At 44.5% G+C, this 17,480-nt stretch overlaps 1 protein-coding gene across 11 annotated transcripts in view; it reads left to right on the forward strand.

Moving 5' to 3' along the window:
• ABLIM1 (actin binding LIM protein 1) overlaps nucleotides 1-17,480 on the forward strand; it is a 341,410-nt gene that overhangs the window by 124,748 nt on the left and 199,182 nt on the right. Inside the window, exon 1 of one of the 11 annotated variants that reach the window (XR_010341743.1) lies at nucleotides 13,011-13,114. The exons of the other annotated variants lie outside the window; for them this stretch is intronic. The gene's annotated coding sequence lies outside the window, so the exon portion shown is untranslated. Of the gene's footprint in view, nucleotides 1-13,010; nucleotides 13,115-17,480 lie in introns of those variants that run through there. 11 annotated transcript variants of the gene reach the window in all.

Genomic DNA, 17,480 nt, shown 5'->3' on the forward strand with positions numbered 1-17,480 from the left:
TTAATAATTTATTTTCTTGAGAAAAAAAAATATTCTGTCTAAACATGTTTGGTCTTTTCAGGATATTGTTCTATTTAGAATCTTTCTCTGTTATCTTTAGATGAAAGTGATCAGTGACTCAAGACAAAATTTTTTTTTAGCATAAAAGTATGGATCGCAGATTCTCTTTTGTTTAGAACTCTCCACCGAAAAAAGAGACTCTGTGAGAAAAATTTAAAGGCAAGTAATTTATTTGGAAGGTGATCCCAGGAATCACTTGTAGGGGAGTGAGGCTAATAAAAGGTACAATATCAAGCCAGTTACCAGTGTGGGCAGCCAATTCTCAATCCACTGGGAAATCTAAGAGGTAGTGTGGGATGTGCTGCAGAGATATCCCAGCCAAGGGATGAGGAAGCTGGGGTATTTACCTACCACTTTCCCATCACCATTGGTTGACAGCTGCTTTCAGGTATGTTAATGCATGCATTCTGATGCTTCTAGTAATCACATCTGACTTGTAGGGGCGAGTGCCAAGGAGGTATGGGTAGGGCACTGACAGATTCCATTCCAAATGATCCACCTGAGGTATTATTTCAGTAAAAATTCCCTCTCCATTCTAATGAAGGATCTTTTGTTTCTGAAGAACAGAAATCCACTTATACTTTTCAATAACCCAATCAAACTAGATAGAGAGGGCGGGTACAGGAACTCAGGAAATGCTGGAGAGCCAGGCCTCAGGAAGTACAGAATTCCTGGCTGCTCCAGGAACTGCAGCTTAGTTTCCGGGGATGTTCCATTCTCTTCCCTCCCATCTGGCTTCTTCTGACACTCTGTCTGTTGGGACTTGGGTATACACATGGTTCTCTGATACCTGCACCTGGCCTGGCCTAACATCATCTTTTGATATGCATATCTACTACCGACGGGGACTTTTATATGTATCTCTAACTTTAGATTCTTAGGAGTAAAAACCTAATTGGCCCAGTTCATCTTTTCCAAAACTGGATAAAAAGTTGTTGGGCAGCTGATGTCTGCACCTCGCTCTGATCCAGTGTCCACTAACAATCTAGTCATCCACAGCCAAGGGGAGGAGTCATACGGCTCAGTGCCTACCCACAAGAGGGGTAGATGGGGGACAGACGAGCAATGAATGCGACAAGTTCCCTCCAAGAAAGATCGTTTGATGAATAAAAATATTGTCCTGAGAATTCCATGGCATTTTCATGCATACGCAGGGTAAATAATGAAATATGAAATAAAACCTCATGTAGCCACTATCCTTAGAGCGGATGTATTTTTTAAATGATTTATCCATTAGTCTGTTTGAAAGAGACATGCTGTAGAAATCTTAGATGTTAATGAATTAGAAACAATTTTGGTTCTTGAACTAAGCATCTGGATATAGGCTGGGGTTAGTGGCTCATGCCTGTAATCCAGCACTTTGGGAGGCTGATGCGGAAGGTTTGCTTGAGCCCAGAAGTTTAAACCAACCTTGGACAATGTAGTGAGACCCTCATCTCTACAAAAAAATTAAAAATTAGCTGGATGTAATGGTCCATGTCTGTGGTCCCAGCTATTCAGGAGGCTGGGATGGGAGGATCACTTGAGCCTAGGAGTTTGAGGTTGCAGTGAGCCATGATCTTGCCACTGCACTCCAGCCTGTGTGACAGAGTAAGACAGTGTCTTAAAAAAAAAAAGAATCTGGATATAATCAGTAAAAAGTTAAAGATATGTCATCTCCCTTTTCTTCAAAAATCCTGAAAATATTTTTGCCTTATGATACCCTTTTCCTTACCAAGTCCAAGAAACAGGAACTGGGGCATAAACACAGTGATGATTTTTGCACAATCTCTAAGCAAAGCCGAAGTGAATGGGTGATGTAATCTGAGGTTGCTTCGGTGAGATGCGTAGATGAAGAATCTTGTACAGTTTGGCGAGAGTCATTACCTCCCTACTGTGTAAATGAGGACAGTTGTACTCTCATAGTTCTCTCCTGCTCACCTCCCGATTTTTGTTAGTTGCAATATTGTTTTCCCATTGTCCTTTGCTCAAAACATTTCCATATTCCTCTCTAACCATAATTGGGTAAGTGTGATGTCAGTTTCACATATAATTGAATTCACTGCTCACTGCTAGCACTTTTAGTAGTGTTTGCATTCCTGAGTTTAAGTCATCTCTTAATTGGCTAGATATTGTTTTCCAGCAGTTTTCCCAAGAAAGATTCATGGTGTTATGTTTGCTGAACACCTTTCTGTTTGTGGTGGTTTGCCTGTTGCCTTTATCTCTGAACGACATTTTGGCAGGTGTAAGGTTCTTGGGACATACACTTTCTTTCCCTCAAGACATCCAGTATTTGCTTCATCTTCTAAGAATCAGTGTTGTTGTTGAGAAGTCTGAGGTTAGCCTGAGTTTTTTTGTTTTTTTGTGAGCAATAGGGTTTTTCTGCCTAGACATATGGAGAATGATATTCTTTGGAGTTCTAAGGCTTAGTCTAGGACTTGGAGTCAGCATTCTGTATCAAATTTTGCCAAAATATATCTATATACTCTTTAAATCTGTGAATTCAGATGTCTCTTCATTTCAGAGGTATTCTTGTGTATTTAATCTTTGAATACATCTGCTACTTAGGTTCTCTACTTCTAGGATATACATTTTTTAAAAATCTTTCTTCTTCTTGCACATCTATTGTTTTCTCTTATTGTTTGAGGCTCTTTCTTCTGTGTTCATAAAATCATTTCAAAGTTTTCTCTATGCTAGGAATTAGATATTTTATCAGTGTTTATTTTGTTCTTTGATATTTCAGTTCTTACTATTGTCCTCAGTTTGCATTTCTTTCTTTCTTTTTTTTTTTTTTTTGACAGAGTTTCACTCTGTCACTCAGGCTGGCGTGCAATGGCGCCATCTCAGCTCACTGCAACCTCCGCTTCTTGGGTTCAAGCAATTCTCCTGCCTCAGCCTCCCGAGTAGCTGGGGTTACAGGTACCTGCCATCATGCCCAGATAATTTTTGTATTTTTTTGTAGAGATGGGGTTTCACCATGTTGGCCAGGTTGATCTCGAACTCCAGACCTCGTGATCTGCCCACCTCGGCCTCCCAAAGTGCTGGGATTACAGGCATGAGCTGTGGTGCCCGGTCAGTTTTCATTTCTTAATTTCTTTAACCGTTTTTATCTCATCCTGTTGTGTCATCATCTCATCCTTGAGCTCTTTTTTATTTCATGCACTAGTTCAGCATTCTGCATCTGTGCTCATTCTCCTTAATTCTAGTTTCCACAGAGCAGCAGAGGATCCTGTTGGGCTGACGATCAGATGATGCTGCTTTCTCTGCCCAAATCCCTCAGTGGCACTGGGTGTGGGGGGGCTCACATCTGTAATCCCACCACTTGTGGAAGCCAAGGCTGGAGGATCACTTGAGGTCAGGAGTTCCAGACCAGCCTGCGCAATAGCGAGACCCAGTCTCTACAAAAAAATTAAAAAAATAAAAATAGGCTGGGTGTAGTGGTGCATACCTGTAATCCCAGCTACTTGGGAGGCTGAGGTGGGAGGACCACTTGAGCCTTGGAGGTTGAGGCTGCAGTGAGCTGTGATCATGCCACTGCACTCTGGCCTGGGTGACAGAGCGAGACCCTGTCTCCAAACAAAACAAAACAAAATAAAACAAAACAACTTAGGGCAAGGCCATTTATAATGACCTGCAGGCCCTAACTCCTTCCACCTCACTAACTTCACTCCTCCTGCCGTCTGCCTCCTGATCTCACCAGCCTCTCCACTGCCGTGAACACAGCAGGTGGGCTCACGTCTCAGGACGTTTGCACTCACTGCTCACTCTGTCGGGGGTAGTTTTTCCTCAGAATCTGCGTGGCTTATTCTCTTCCCTTCTTCAGGTACTTACTCACATAGCACTTCCCCACAGAGGCCTTCCTCTACCACTCTACTCAAAACCACAGCTTCTCCCCCAACATTCTCTGTCCCGGCCTTGCCTTTTCTCCATAGCACTTACCACTTTCTGATAATAATCATACAGATGTTTATAAATGTATACATTACTTATGTATTTTATTATGTCAACTTCAACCTCCCTGACTAGAACATAGCTCCTTCCTGGCAAAGATTTTTGTCTGTTTTCTTTGCTGTGATATCCCAACACCTATAACAGTTCCTGACACTTAGTAAACACTTGATAAATATGTGTTGCATGAATGAATAGGCTGAAGAGAACAACCACATCTTCCTGGAAAGATTTCCTAACATCGAAGTCCACCTTTTTTTTTTGATGGTTGGTATCACAGTGCCTTTCTCATTTGGTAGCAGAGGTCATATAACAAGGTATCATTTTTGGTGTGAGTGTTTGGCTAATACAGGGAATTAACATAGATGGGAAGGAATATGCTTCCTTGGTTGTTTGTATTTCCTAGAACATCATTGCCTTCTCTGTGCATTGAAAGCAAGCATCCTGGTTTGAATGGAATATGACTCAGTCATGGATATAACACACCTTGTCCTCCCTTTGAGTCTCCCTGAATTCCTGTGCATTGTGACTGTACTAGATTCCTGGGCTCATGGGGCATTGCAAACACTCTGCATGCATGGGTGGCAGGAACAGCAGACACGCAAACTGCACGCATCTCATCTGTTCACATGTGTGCTCTACTGTCCCCTCCGACTTCACTTGTACAACACGAGTTCAAAGACTACATTATTACAAATGCCAATATAGCAGCAGCAAAGCATTAAACCAAATACAGACAGCTTCTGAGCACAGGACCCAGTACAGCTCTGAATGTCACATGCCATGAAGCTGCCCTGTCTTCACCACAGCCTCACAAGTGGAATGTCTCCTTCCATTCACAGCTGAGACTGCTGAAACCCAGGGAGAGAAAACCATGTGCCCAGGGCCACTCAGCATGTGGTGGAGCTAGCATTCAAGCCCAGCCTGTGTTTGTTTACTCAGGCTGCCTGTGTGGCCAGTCTGGCGTGATAGAATCACCGCTGGTAGGCGGTAGGATCTGAGGGGTTTTCGCCCATCTCTAAGTAACTGTGTAGCCGTGGACAAGTCTGCTTTAGGACTTCTGCTTTTATCTTAATTAATGCCTATTTATGCGTACAAGCTATAGATTTCCACAAACCAGGGGATTGGTTGCATGGTCTCTTCTCTGCACTAAGAACTAGAGAAACTTGCTGAGACGTGTTAGATGATGAAGCTGCCAATTGCTGTGGTAGCAAATGCGGTAATGGTGGTATGTGTTGCATGTTTTACTTGGCTAGTTTCTCTGATGATGACTGACATGTCCAGGAGGATGAGAGACGGGGTATTTTCTGGGAGTGTTCCAGGGCATAATTAGGAGAGTTATAAGACCAGATGAGGTAGGGGAGCAAATGTAGCCTTTGTAAACCTTGCGAATTTTTTTTTTAAATTTTAACTTGCTGTCTACCTAAACCACAGAAATGCCATTCCTTGAGAATGATTAGACAGGGTGGATGATTACATTGCACTTTTGAAGTCTTGCTGTGTGGATCTGGGTGCATCATCTTCCCCTGTGCAGCCAAGGATGAGTGCCACAGGCCAAGGTTATGATGCTATTCACCTGACAGGTCCTTCCATATGAAGTCCAGGAACCGATGAAGGATAAGGTATCTGGAGAGAGGATTGCTTTACACAGGCAAGGCAGAATGCACTCATTTCCATCGCACCAGGCCTTTTAGAAATGGCAAGAAGTTGATGTACTTTGTTTTTTTTTTTGAGACGGAGTCTTGTTCTGTTGCCCAGGGTGGAGTGCAGTGGCATGATCTCGGCTCACTGCAACTTCTGCCTCCTGGGTCCAAGCAATCATCTGCCTCAGCCTCCAGAGTAGCTGGTATTACAGGCACCTGCCACCATGCCTTGCTAATTTTTGTATTTTTAGTAGAGATGGGGTTTCATCTTGGCCAGGTTGGTCTTGAACTCCTGACCTCATGATCTACCCGCCTTGGCCTCCCAAGTGCTAGGGTTACAGGCGTGAGCCACTGCACCTGGCCTAAACGGATGTACATCGAGTGCACCTTGCTTTCAGAAATGCGAGGCTCTTTAACAACCTCTGCAGAAGGGAAGGCCCAGTAACCCAAGGAGAGGGCCCATGGCTTCGGCCTCTGACCAACCTCTTTTCTCACATATAAAGTATAATATGTCCTTCATCCGGTTGTTATGAGGACAAGATGAGGTGATACATGCAGAGACTAGAATGGTGGCTGACACATACTGGGCTCTTCATGGTCACCAAAATAGCTGTGAGGGAGGGGACTTACTAAGGGGACGGCCTGATGAAGTCCCTCTTTGGGCTGCGTTCTTGCCAAGGTGATTATTGGTTTGCATCTTGGCAAATACTTTGTAGCAATCATTAAATTGATTTTTATCTAAGAGACTGAATTTACTCTCAATTTAGTTGAGTTAGATTTTGTAATCAGTCTATTTGATTATAAAAAAGAGTATTTATTCATGAAATATTGCATTCCTACTTTGTGCCTTTGTGTATTACTACGTGAATACAGTATAGATACAATAACATGTGACCCCTTCCCTCAGAGAGTGCACAGTCTTTCGCAAAAATAGAGATGTCCATCCTTTATTACAACATAGTCAGCTTCAGAGCACTTGGTGGTAAGTACCAGAAAGAGGGGAGTGTTGTCAGGGAAGGCACTGCAATTCTACCTGAGAGAAAGCAACCATTTTTTGGCCGGGTGCATTGGCTCATGCCTGTAATCCCAACACTTTGGGAGGCTGAGGCAGGCGGCTCACAAGGTCAGGAGATCGAGGACATCTTGGCCAACAGGGTGAAACCCTGTCTCTATTAAAAATACAAAAATTAGCCAGACGTGGTAGTGTGCACCCGTAATCCCAGCTACTCAGGAGGCTGAGGCAAGAGCATCACTTGAACCTGGGAAGTGGAGGTTGCAGTGAGCCGAGATCATGCCACTGCACTCCAGCCTGGGCGACAAGAGCGAAATTCTGTCTCAAAAAAACAAATAAACAAAAAGAAAGAAGCAACCATTTTTATATCCTAATAACTGGATTTCTATCTAGGAAATATTACAAAAAAAAGAGAAAGCTAGTAGTAAACTGTTTTAAAAAATGGCCTTTTCCCAAATAATTTAGAGAACATTTGTGTACTTGTGAACTCATGAGCCTGAAGTTAGACTAAAATCAGTTAAACTGTCTTTACTATCCCAAGATCCTTTGAATTCTAGTAATAGGTTTCGCTGCTCTTGTGGGAAAATTACTTACTTTTTGTTCACTCTGTCATTTATATCCTTACTGGATTGTTTATACTGGATTATTTATATAGGTATATATAAATATACCATAGTAATTTTCGTGATTTTTCTTGAGCTGCAACCTGTTGCTTGGGTCCAAACTCAGAACTGGCTTTTGAAAAAAGCCATTGGGGAACCATTACAACCATAAAATAATTTTACTTTAAGGCCGGGCACAGTGGCTCACACCTGTAATCCCAGAACTTTGGGAGGCCAAGGCAGGTGGATCACAAGGTCAGGAGTTCAAGACCACCCTGGCCAAGATGCTGAACTCCTGTCTCTACTAAAAATACAAAACTTAGCTGGGTGCGGTAGCAGGCACCTGTAATCCCAGCCACTCAGGAGCCTGAGGTAGGAGAATCCCTTGAACCTGGTCTGTAGCCTGGGTGACAGAGCAAGACTCCACCTTTAAAAAAAAAAAAAAAAATCTACTTTAAGAACTTAAGGAAAAGAACTTTGCTGGGCATTGATTCTATGAGATTCATATGGAAAAAATCCTAAGAATTGTCCTTTGAGGACATGAGAGTGAGTAGTATCAAGCGGGGTCAGACATGTAGGAATTTGTCCTGGACTGTAAGAGACTTTGAAATCACCACTTCTAATAAATTCTCATTAAGATTGCAGTGAATGTCCAGCTGATTGTTATTTTGGCCAACAGAGTTTAGGGATTGTTTTTGAGAAGTGATGGCATGGTATACAGCTGTTTGTAAATTTCAGTCAATCCTCGTGCTTTGCAAGCCAGCTTATTAGCAAGGGGGGTTCCTTAGTCATCGTGGAAGCGGGCTGTGCCTCAGGCCTCCTTCCCAGGGAATCTGAGCTATCAGACCTGGGGTGGGGACCAGGTGTCTGTATTTGAAGCACCGTTTGCATTTCTGTCCCTGGTGATCTGCAAACCACCACACTTTTTTTTTTTTTTTAAGAGACGAAGTCTCAAGGACCAGGTGCAGTGGCTCACACCTGTAATCCCAGCACTTTGAGAGGCTGAGGCAGGCAAATCACCTGAGGTCGAGAGTTTGAGACCAACCTGACCAACATGGAGAAACCTCGTCTCTACTAAAAATACAAAATTAGCCGGGCATGGTGGTGGGTGCTTATAATCCCAGCTACTCGGGAGGCTGAAACAGGAGAATCGCTTGAACCCAGGAGGTGGAGGTGGCAGTGAGCTGAGGTTGCGCCACTGCACTCCAGCCGGGGCAACAGAGCAAGACTCTGTCTCTCTGTTTTTTTTTTTCTTTTTGAGACAGAGTTTTGCTCTTGTTGCCCAGGCTGGAGTGCACTGGTGCAATCTCAGCTCACCAAACTCCTGACCTCAAGTGATCTACCCGTCTCAACATCCCAAAGTGCTGGGATTACAGGTGTGAGCCACCACGCCCAGCCTTGCAAACCACACTCTTATCAGCCTAGTGTAAATGAAACCCTCCTTGCCTTCAGAGAGCTTACAACCTAGTTGTGGACTTGAAGGCATTACAATAGAAGGAATAAGCCAATCCCAAGTGGTCTGTGCTTCTTAAAATAATGTATGTGAGATTATGGCTATCTTTTTATTCTGTTGATCTGAGAAATGTTTATATAAATGAGTAAACATAGACACTTCCTGTGCATCTATTCCATGTCAAACCATCTGCTAAACACCAGAAATGCACACACCAACACAACCCACATGGAGGGAGGAGCAATACGGTTGGAAACAGATAATGGTGTACCTCGCAATGCAGAGCCTTTTGAACTGCATTTTGAAAGAAATAGGTAGCTTAGTTTGAGACTTTAACCACATTTCTAAGGTCCATTCTCTTTCGAGTGGCATTGAGTGCCCTCTGTCACCTGTCACCCAGCCTCATCTTGAGCCTCTCTCTGCTCTCCACCAATAGTGAACTACTGGATGCCTTCTTGCCCTATTACGTCCACTTGGAATGACTTTCCCCTCTTTCTTCACTTGGCCAGTCATTACCTACCTCCTTTCTCCTCCCGGAAGCCAGGTTGGACTCAGCACCGCCCTGGACCCCGTGCCTACTCCTGCCTTATTAGTGTGCCTGCGTGTCCTCCGCTAGATGGTGAGCACCTTGAGGGCAGTGGGTTCTCTCTTCTTGCTTTTGTACTCCCAGTCCAGTACCTGGCACACAGCAGGTGTCCCATAAATCTCTGAAGTGAAATTGATGGATGCCAACACTAAGTAGAAAGTAAATAGGAACTCAGTCTCCAGGTTTCTTTCAGCTGAATTCTACTGGATAATTGAGTGTGCTTCTTGCTGAAGAGTCCTATGGTGACTGGGTGTGGTGGCTCACGCCTGAATCCCAGCACTTTTAGAGGCCAAGGTGGGCAGATCACCTGAGGTCAGGAGTTCAAAACCAGCCTGGCCAACATCGCGAAACCCTGTCACTGCTAAAAATACAAAAATTAGCTGGGCATGGTGTTGGGCACCTGTAATCTTAGCTACTCAGGAGGCTGAGGCAGGAGAATCGCTTGAACCTGGGAGGCGGAGGTTGCAGTGAGCCGAGACTGGGTGAGAGTGAGACTCTGTCTCAAGAAAAAGAGTCCAGTGGTGTTGGGGGGTGGAACCTGGACACCTGGTGTCCCAGCCCCACAGAGGGATCCTGAAATTCCTGCACCACAGGTGCACACGCAGTAGGTGACCCATGGCACTGTAGAGGAGAATGAGCAATGAGGAAGTGGACTCCTCCGGGCTGCTTGTTTCTAGTTGTAACATTTCCCTCTTCATTGGTTTCGCTATTGAAATGATGTACGCTAGAATTTTTGCCAGGAGTGGCCATATGCTAACAAGCTTTTCTCTCCAACAAAATAGTTTCTGTCCTTTGGTCACTTGTGGACAACCCTTGCTTTATGTTGTGAGTGAATGAGAAGGAGGCAGTGCATCAGTCTGATGGGGCAAAAGCCAACAGATAAAACCATGGGTTGGAGTCTGTATTAGGAAGACTTATCTGAGTGGATTGAGATGAGATCATTTCTTTGGAAATCATCTCAAGAAATAATAAAAAGTTATTTCTTATGAACTATACATTTTTTTCTTGATTTATTTTGCTGCACGTCTTTCAGCTTTAGCTGTAAAGTAGAAAGTGCCGATGCTTTGCTTCTGTTCTTAAAGCTCTTTAGCAATTCTGCCCTGAAGCAAAGAGACAAAAACAATTTGGTTTCTTTCCCACATTCCAAAAATAACTTTAGTAATACCCTCTTTGGTTATCTTAGAAGTGCAGAGTGGATACTTTTATCCCAAACTAGCAGTATCTGATTGGTGGGGGGACTTTTGCCATATGACTATTACTTAGCAACTAAATGCTGGTGACTCATTCACTTTGACTGTGGTACAGGAAAATTCTTTCCATGGAAAACACAGGAGGGGGGAAAATCTCTCCGAACCACTATGTAGTATTTTCCTTTAGAAAAGCCTTCTCTGAAAATGAATAGGCATCAGCTGTTACTCTGCCAGCTTAGTCTCCAAAGCTGCCAGAGAGCCTTTCTAAACTCCGTGTCTGTGCAATTTATCCACCAAGGTATGCAGGTAGGTTCAGAACTGTAATAAGAGACCAGTTTGGTTAGTAAACTTAAATCTCAGAATTTAAAACTGCCAGCCCAAGTAAAAGAAAAATTGAGCTAATGGCATTTACAATATCTGGAACACTTACATGTGATCGGGTTTGCTCTAGAAACCAATGGTGTTTTACTCTCACATTATAGTAGAGAGGAAGGGGTGAGGAGGAGTGGGGGGTGGGCAGGGAAAGAGAAAGAAAGCTGCTTCCTTAGCTTTGGACTGAATAACAGGAGAGCCTTAGAGAGAAGTGCTTAAGTGAGATGCTGATGTATTTAAGCAGCAAAAATATAATAAAATAGATTCACCTGCTAGGCTCACACCACAGCTTAATTCCAGCGCTCTGCAGTTAATTTTGCTTGTCAGCATCTCCTTAAAGGCTCTGAGGGTGATTAGGGGTGGGTAAAGTAGACAAGCGCAGTTTTAGCCATGAAAATTGGGGAACGTGAAGGGCTTGTTTCCTGGATGCTCTTGAACTCTGCCATCCCTCTGGATTGGAGGTCGAGTTGCTTTCATGCTTGGCTCATATTTATGAATGGAGGTTAGAGAAGCTGCTTAAAAGCTCTTCAGTGCTTATACTCCAGCTGGCTGCTGACTTAGGAAAACCATGACCTTATGAGGCTGCCATGGGTTCGGGGAGTGGTGTGGGGGAAGTATGTTGTCACAGAAAAGACAACTCAGGAGCTGGAGGGGACTTAGCTCTTACTTACAGCCTGAGACACCCAAGCTATTAATAGTAAAGCCCTGAGTCACAGATGTAGGAATGTCACAGCTGCTTCAGATGTGCTACTGTTACACATCAGAAAACCAGCAATGAAGACCTGCCCAAGATGAATGTGAAGAAATGGGCATTTTTCTTCCTTCTCCCCAGACCTACCAAATGTAGTTGATTTCAGCCATACACACCCTCTCAGTCAAAGAGGAGGCAGGTTGATTGACTTCATTCCTTTCGGTTCTCCTGACTCTCTTAGACCCAACATATTACAATATTTGCAGTAAATACCATCTAATACTGGCTGTGCATTCTGGTTCTGAAAGATGTGTTGGCCATCTGCTGCTCTCCCCGCCTTGTGACATCTGTCTTTTTGTCTCTTGCTCATCCCATCTCTCCCGCAAGGTGGATGTATAGGACATGCGATCGGACCCGTGAGCTGGATTTGGCAGACAGGTGCTGGAGTCAGGTGGGCGTTGGCTTTGTGAACCAGAAAGTCCCGGGCTCACAGGACAGCAGGACAGGTCACAGGACAGCAGGACAGGTCACAGGACAACAGGACAGGTCGCAGGACACCTGTGACCCTGTGGGTCAGAAATCAAAAGCCTCCTCAGGAGCTGCTTCTGCGGGATCAGGCTTAGGCTGGTCCTGGCGGTTGCACGGTACTGGACGAGGCTGTTTGTCCCTTAATTGTGACTGGAGTTCCTCCCTGGCATATGCACATCCAAGGGGCTTGTCTAAAAACTCCACTGAAGCAGAGGGAGAAGGGGGAAGTCAAAATCCCCCCTAACTGGATCAATCAGATTTTAACCTTGATCCTGAATTGGATCCTGGATAAGAAACAGAATCCTGAAAGATCCTCCTCCCGGCTGTCTCTCCTTGTCTCTACCTTCCCCCAACCCCGTTCAGGTAAACTACAGCGGGGAGCAGTCGAGCAAACCAAGTGTCATTATTCATTTTTCATAAGAAAGTGAAGTTGAAATTGGAATTAGCACCATTATTCTGCTTGTGTTTTACATTAAGGCCAATTTTATTTATCTAGATTGCCTGAAAGAAGCAGTAGTAAAAACTGAAAGCGACTGTCACAGGGAGCCAATAAGCTAACCATTGACTAGTTTTACTTATTGGAACCGTCCCTAGCCGGTGCTTGGTCCTCTTCCTCCTCCTGGCAATCATTTATCAGACTCTGGGAGGGGGCCAGCGCTCGGGAGCCTTTCATCGCCCGTCCGCAGCGCGAGGAATACAAGGTGGTGTCAGTGACCAGAGATTAGGACGGTGGAATTTTGCATTTGTTACAGCAGCAGCTGTAGCGAGTGGTTTCAGCCGCAGGGCAGAGTCCCCGAGCAGGGCGCGGCTGCAGCGAGGCAGACGGGCGGCGGAGAGCGCGGGGGCGATCGCGGGGCGGGCGTGGGAGCGGAGCCGCCGAGGCGGGGCGGGACTCGAGACCGCAGCCCCGGACTGCACGGGGCTTCTGCTGGCGGCCCCTGCGCCCGCCTATCTGTCTGCCGAGGCGCGCTTCCACTCCCAGAGTTTATTCCTGGTTCCTTCTTCAGTCCTGCTCGTCGGAGGACCCGGTTGCCATGGTGAAGGAAAAAGGTAATTATAAATATCGATCACTGTGCATGGTTGCAGAAGTTGGAGTGGCACCGCGGAGCTCGGCCACCTAACGGGGAATGATCAATAGAAAGCCAGGCGGACATGTTCTCGGTGCGAGAAGCTCCGTATTGTAAAGTCTGGGTTTCCATCGAACCGAGACTTCGTACAGAATCTTTAATTTCACCACCGCGTCGGAAGCGGTGCACAGCTGAGCTCTGGGGTGTGTGTCTCTTTTGACTGCTATTGCATTTTCAATTTTTTTGTTGTGTTTGAGACTTGCCGTCTGTCTTGCCCCCCATCTCAGCCATCATTCCCTTTCCCTCTTACCACCGTCCCCCACCAATCAATGTTAATTAAGATATGTCATGAAAGGACCCTTCCTGCCAGGGCTGGGGTGTGCGGTGCTGGAGCATGCCCACCCCTGGCTGGATCCGGCTGAAAGGAGAAGCTGGGCTGTTTTAAAGGCTTCAGGTGCTCTGCGTGTATAACCTGTCATTTCAGTATTATCCCTCATCACTCCTCCAAACACCTTCTTAAAGGATGGTGCACATGGCAAAGGAAACCACATCACATCACAAGGAGAGTGTTAAAAGGGAGAGGACAGGTGTGGCCTGAACAGGTGTACATTATTTACGTACTAGGCGTGGTCCTGAAATGGAAGATACATCTTTCAGAACTGAATGATAGTTGAAATGATTGGTTTCTCTGGGAAAGGTGAAAGAACACCCCAATGCTTGCTTTGAATTATTCAAGTAATATATAAATACATCTTGTCTTAAGGAAGTAAAATGTTACAGGAGCATAGGGAGGGAAAGTGAATGCCTCTGGCTCCTACCTTGTCAGCTTCAATTCCCCTCTCCTCCCTAGAGATACAGTTGTTAACGGTTACAGTGTATCTTGCTAGACCCTTCCAACCAGAACTAGAGAGAGACAGACACATATGAATATAAAAATGGAATTGTTCTATGATCGTTTTCCTGTAACTTATTTTTTTCTCTTTTGTGTCTTAGGGACCGTCACCAAATGAATCTATAATATAAATAACCACTCTTTAATTTTGCTTTCTAGTACACTTAGATTTACTGTCACATTTTCTTACTGTGTGGACGTTCTTTTCTCCTCAAACCCAGACATCTACTCTTTCAGGGCTGTCTTGAACCATTTCAGTGGCTTATTTGTGTTTACTTTATCTTAAAGCTACTCCAGGGAATAGATTTAAGATGAAGATGCTGAACTCAAGTTGCTCCTTGTTGCTTGAAACTCAGTTTGGTTCTATTATACTAATCGACGGGTTGACATACCAGGATCCTGAGAGCTTAACAGTGTTAAGGCTGCACCTCAGGACAAAGAGAAACATGGTTCTTCTCTGTTCACTCTGCTTCTATAGATCTTTAGTAATCACTTGCTGTAGCTTTGGTTTTTCAGTGAGTAAATGGTAATTGAGTGAAATGATTTGGTGTGAATAAAGGTGCTTCTAATAATATTTTCTGTCTTTCGGGGGTGCTTCCAGGAACCCTCAGTAGCAAATACAGATGCTGACGTTTATGCCGGTCAGACCTCTTCACTCGTACCTGCTACCTGACTATGACATGGCCCTCATCTCTGTTGCTAATGGATTTCAGTTCGGTTCCCTGATATGAGTAATTTATGAGTGACAGGAAAGGGAATTACAAAGCCGTTTCTTCATTCCATTCCTGTGGGACTCTTGGAAGACCTAGGCTTGCTATAGAAGGTATGTATTATAGATCAGTTGTCCTCAAATAGCAGCTCTTTTTCTAAGTCATTGTAGACTTTCCGAAGCTTAGATTGCCTGGGTTCACATTGCTCTGCAAGTCAGTGGCCACCTTCTAACTGGAACACTTTGGAGAGTCCGCTGAGAGGTCACATACTAGTATTATCTTGACCCTTAGCCGCTGATAAAAAGCTGTTCTGCTTTTATTTTGAGGTCTGTGTCAGTCCACACCACTGCTTTCTGATTGCACTGACCTCAGCCATCAACAGAGAAAGGCAGGTCTGTTTTGTTTTGTTTCACTTTTTGTGTGTTTGTTTTTGGTAGCTATACAAGGGCTTCCATAGAAAAAGGGGAACTTCATCATAGCCTTTAAAGTGAGAAGGGCACTGAGGATCGTGTAGTCCAGGCATTCATCCTAGAGATGAGAAAACTGGGAATCAGAAAGGGTAAGTAAATGGCTCAAGGTCACACAGCAGATCACTGGACCAAGTACTCATTCTCTGTGTCTCATCACACGATGTAGTGGATGAGGGACCACAGTTGCCAGTGTGTTGACAGCTGCTGTCTCTGTCACTAGATGGTGAGCCTTTCAGAAGTGGCACTGTGTCTCCATCTTTAACTTTCCAGTGCATAGCTTAGTGTCTCCCCCACTGAAGATCTTCAAACAACCCAAACAAGTTGGCCTGTTGTCAGAGCTGGAATAGGAACCTGTGTCTTCTTGATTCGGAAACTTCTTCGATCCTCTCCATTTCTTCTTGCTCCCAGAAAAGCCTAGCTCCTTCCTTCCCCATGGAGCTGTCAGGAATCACCTCGAGCAGGCTCAGGTCCCAGCAGTGTCCATCCCGAGAAACACAGCTGGCCCAAGGAGGAGTGGCATAGACTCTGTTGTGCTCACCACTTAGAGCTCACACTGGTTTGCCTCATAGTTTTCTCTCTAGGGTGAAATACCTGGTTTGGGGCTGACATGGGCTGAAGAGAAAGCACACTGGCTGACAGCCTCCACGAGTGTGGAGTGGCATTTGCCGACATTCTCTGACCTCATTATCTTTTGTTCTCCTGATCAGGCATCCATTCACTTATTGATTCTGGCAGACACTTATTGATTCCGGCATCTTGATGAAATGGTTGTTTCTCTCTGTCTTCAAGGGTACCTTGCCCTTGCTGTGTCCTGTAACAAAGAAGCACAGGAGATTTCTGCAGGTTTATCTGTCAATAACCACCTTCCTAAATACACACTTATCAACCTAAACTCCAGAGGCCTCCTATACTCATTTAAAAAGTTGTAATTGTTTAGCTAAATGTGTGTTAATGGTGCCAGTGTTAAGAATACAAAAGGGATTTATTTTTGTTAGGAAAAATAAGAATAAGCAAATATTAGAGATTAAGCTCTGTAAACACTCAATTTAAATAATGAAGACTGCTTATGGTTTGGAAACCATGTGAAAAGACTAAGAATTTAGCCACAAGTCAGAAACTTCAAGGTAAATAGAACTTTACATTTAGGCACATCATTTCTCATTTGTTTCGTTTTGTTTCCTGGAAGTTTTCTGATGGCCCAACTTGCTTTTGGGATAGAGTGGGACCCAGTGAAACTCATTCCAGTCTCTGAATGGAGGGATGTTCACCTTCCATCGATGTTTAGTGTGTCAGGACGCACACATACACATATCCACAAGGCAAGTACTTTCTCTAGAGCAAGGATTTTCACCCTCAGCGTCACTGAGATTTTTACAGATAACTTTTTGTGATTCTGTCTTGTGCATTGGCTGATGTTTAGCAGCAATCCTGACCTCTCCCCGCTACATACCAGTAGCACTGACTTCCTACTCATGACAATCAATATGTCTCTAGACATTACCAAATGCCCTGTGGGAGCAGAATTGCTCCACTTGAAAACTACAGTTGTAGAGGGCAGTAAGGTGCTAAGACACCTTAGTCACAGTTTTAGTTCAGTGGATTCACTTGAGCACAGAGGATGACAGTTGTGAACAATTTGTTTCTTTTCTTTTTTTTTAAGACAAGAGTTTCACTCTCGTTGCCCAGGCTGGAGTAAAATGACCTGATCTCTGCTCCCTGCAATCTCTGCCTCCCAGGCTCAAGCGATTCTCCTGCCTCAGCCTCCTGAGTAGCTGGGATTACAGGCGTGTACTACCATGCCTGGCTAATTTTGTATTTTTAGTAGAGATAGGGTTTCACCATGTTGGCCAGGCTGATCTCGAACTCCTGACCTCAGGTGATCCACCTGCCTCAGACTCCCAAGGCCCTGGGATTACAGGCATGAGCCACGGCACCTGGGCTAAGATGGAACAATTTGTATGGGAAGTCAATCAGACCACCATAGCTCCTTCTTGATGCCTTTTAGCTTTTGGCAGAAACAGATGCTTCAAATAATAAAGCTGCAGAAGGACTAACAAAGGTCTTCCTCCTTATTTATGGGCCTTATTTCCCAGCTCATTTCAGCTGCTGAAAATGGAATAATCCTCTTCATCAAAGTAGATGCGTCTGCAGAGATGTTCTAGCTCAGTTCTTTCTTTTCCTTTAGGATTCTGTAAGCCCCGTTCTGTTCAGGAAACTTCCCTATTCTGTTATCATCTCCTGCTTGCTCTTTCTATGTTAGGCAAGGTGCTGGGTACT

The sequence above is a fragment of the Aotus nancymaae genome, unplaced genomic scaffold, assembly GCF_030222135.1.
Source record: "Aotus nancymaae isolate 86718 unplaced genomic scaffold, 86718_ANA_hifiasm-v0.15.2.pri h1tg000010l, whole genome shotgun sequence".
Taxonomy (NCBI): domain Eukaryota; kingdom Metazoa; phylum Chordata; class Mammalia; order Primates; family Aotidae; genus Aotus; species Aotus nancymaae.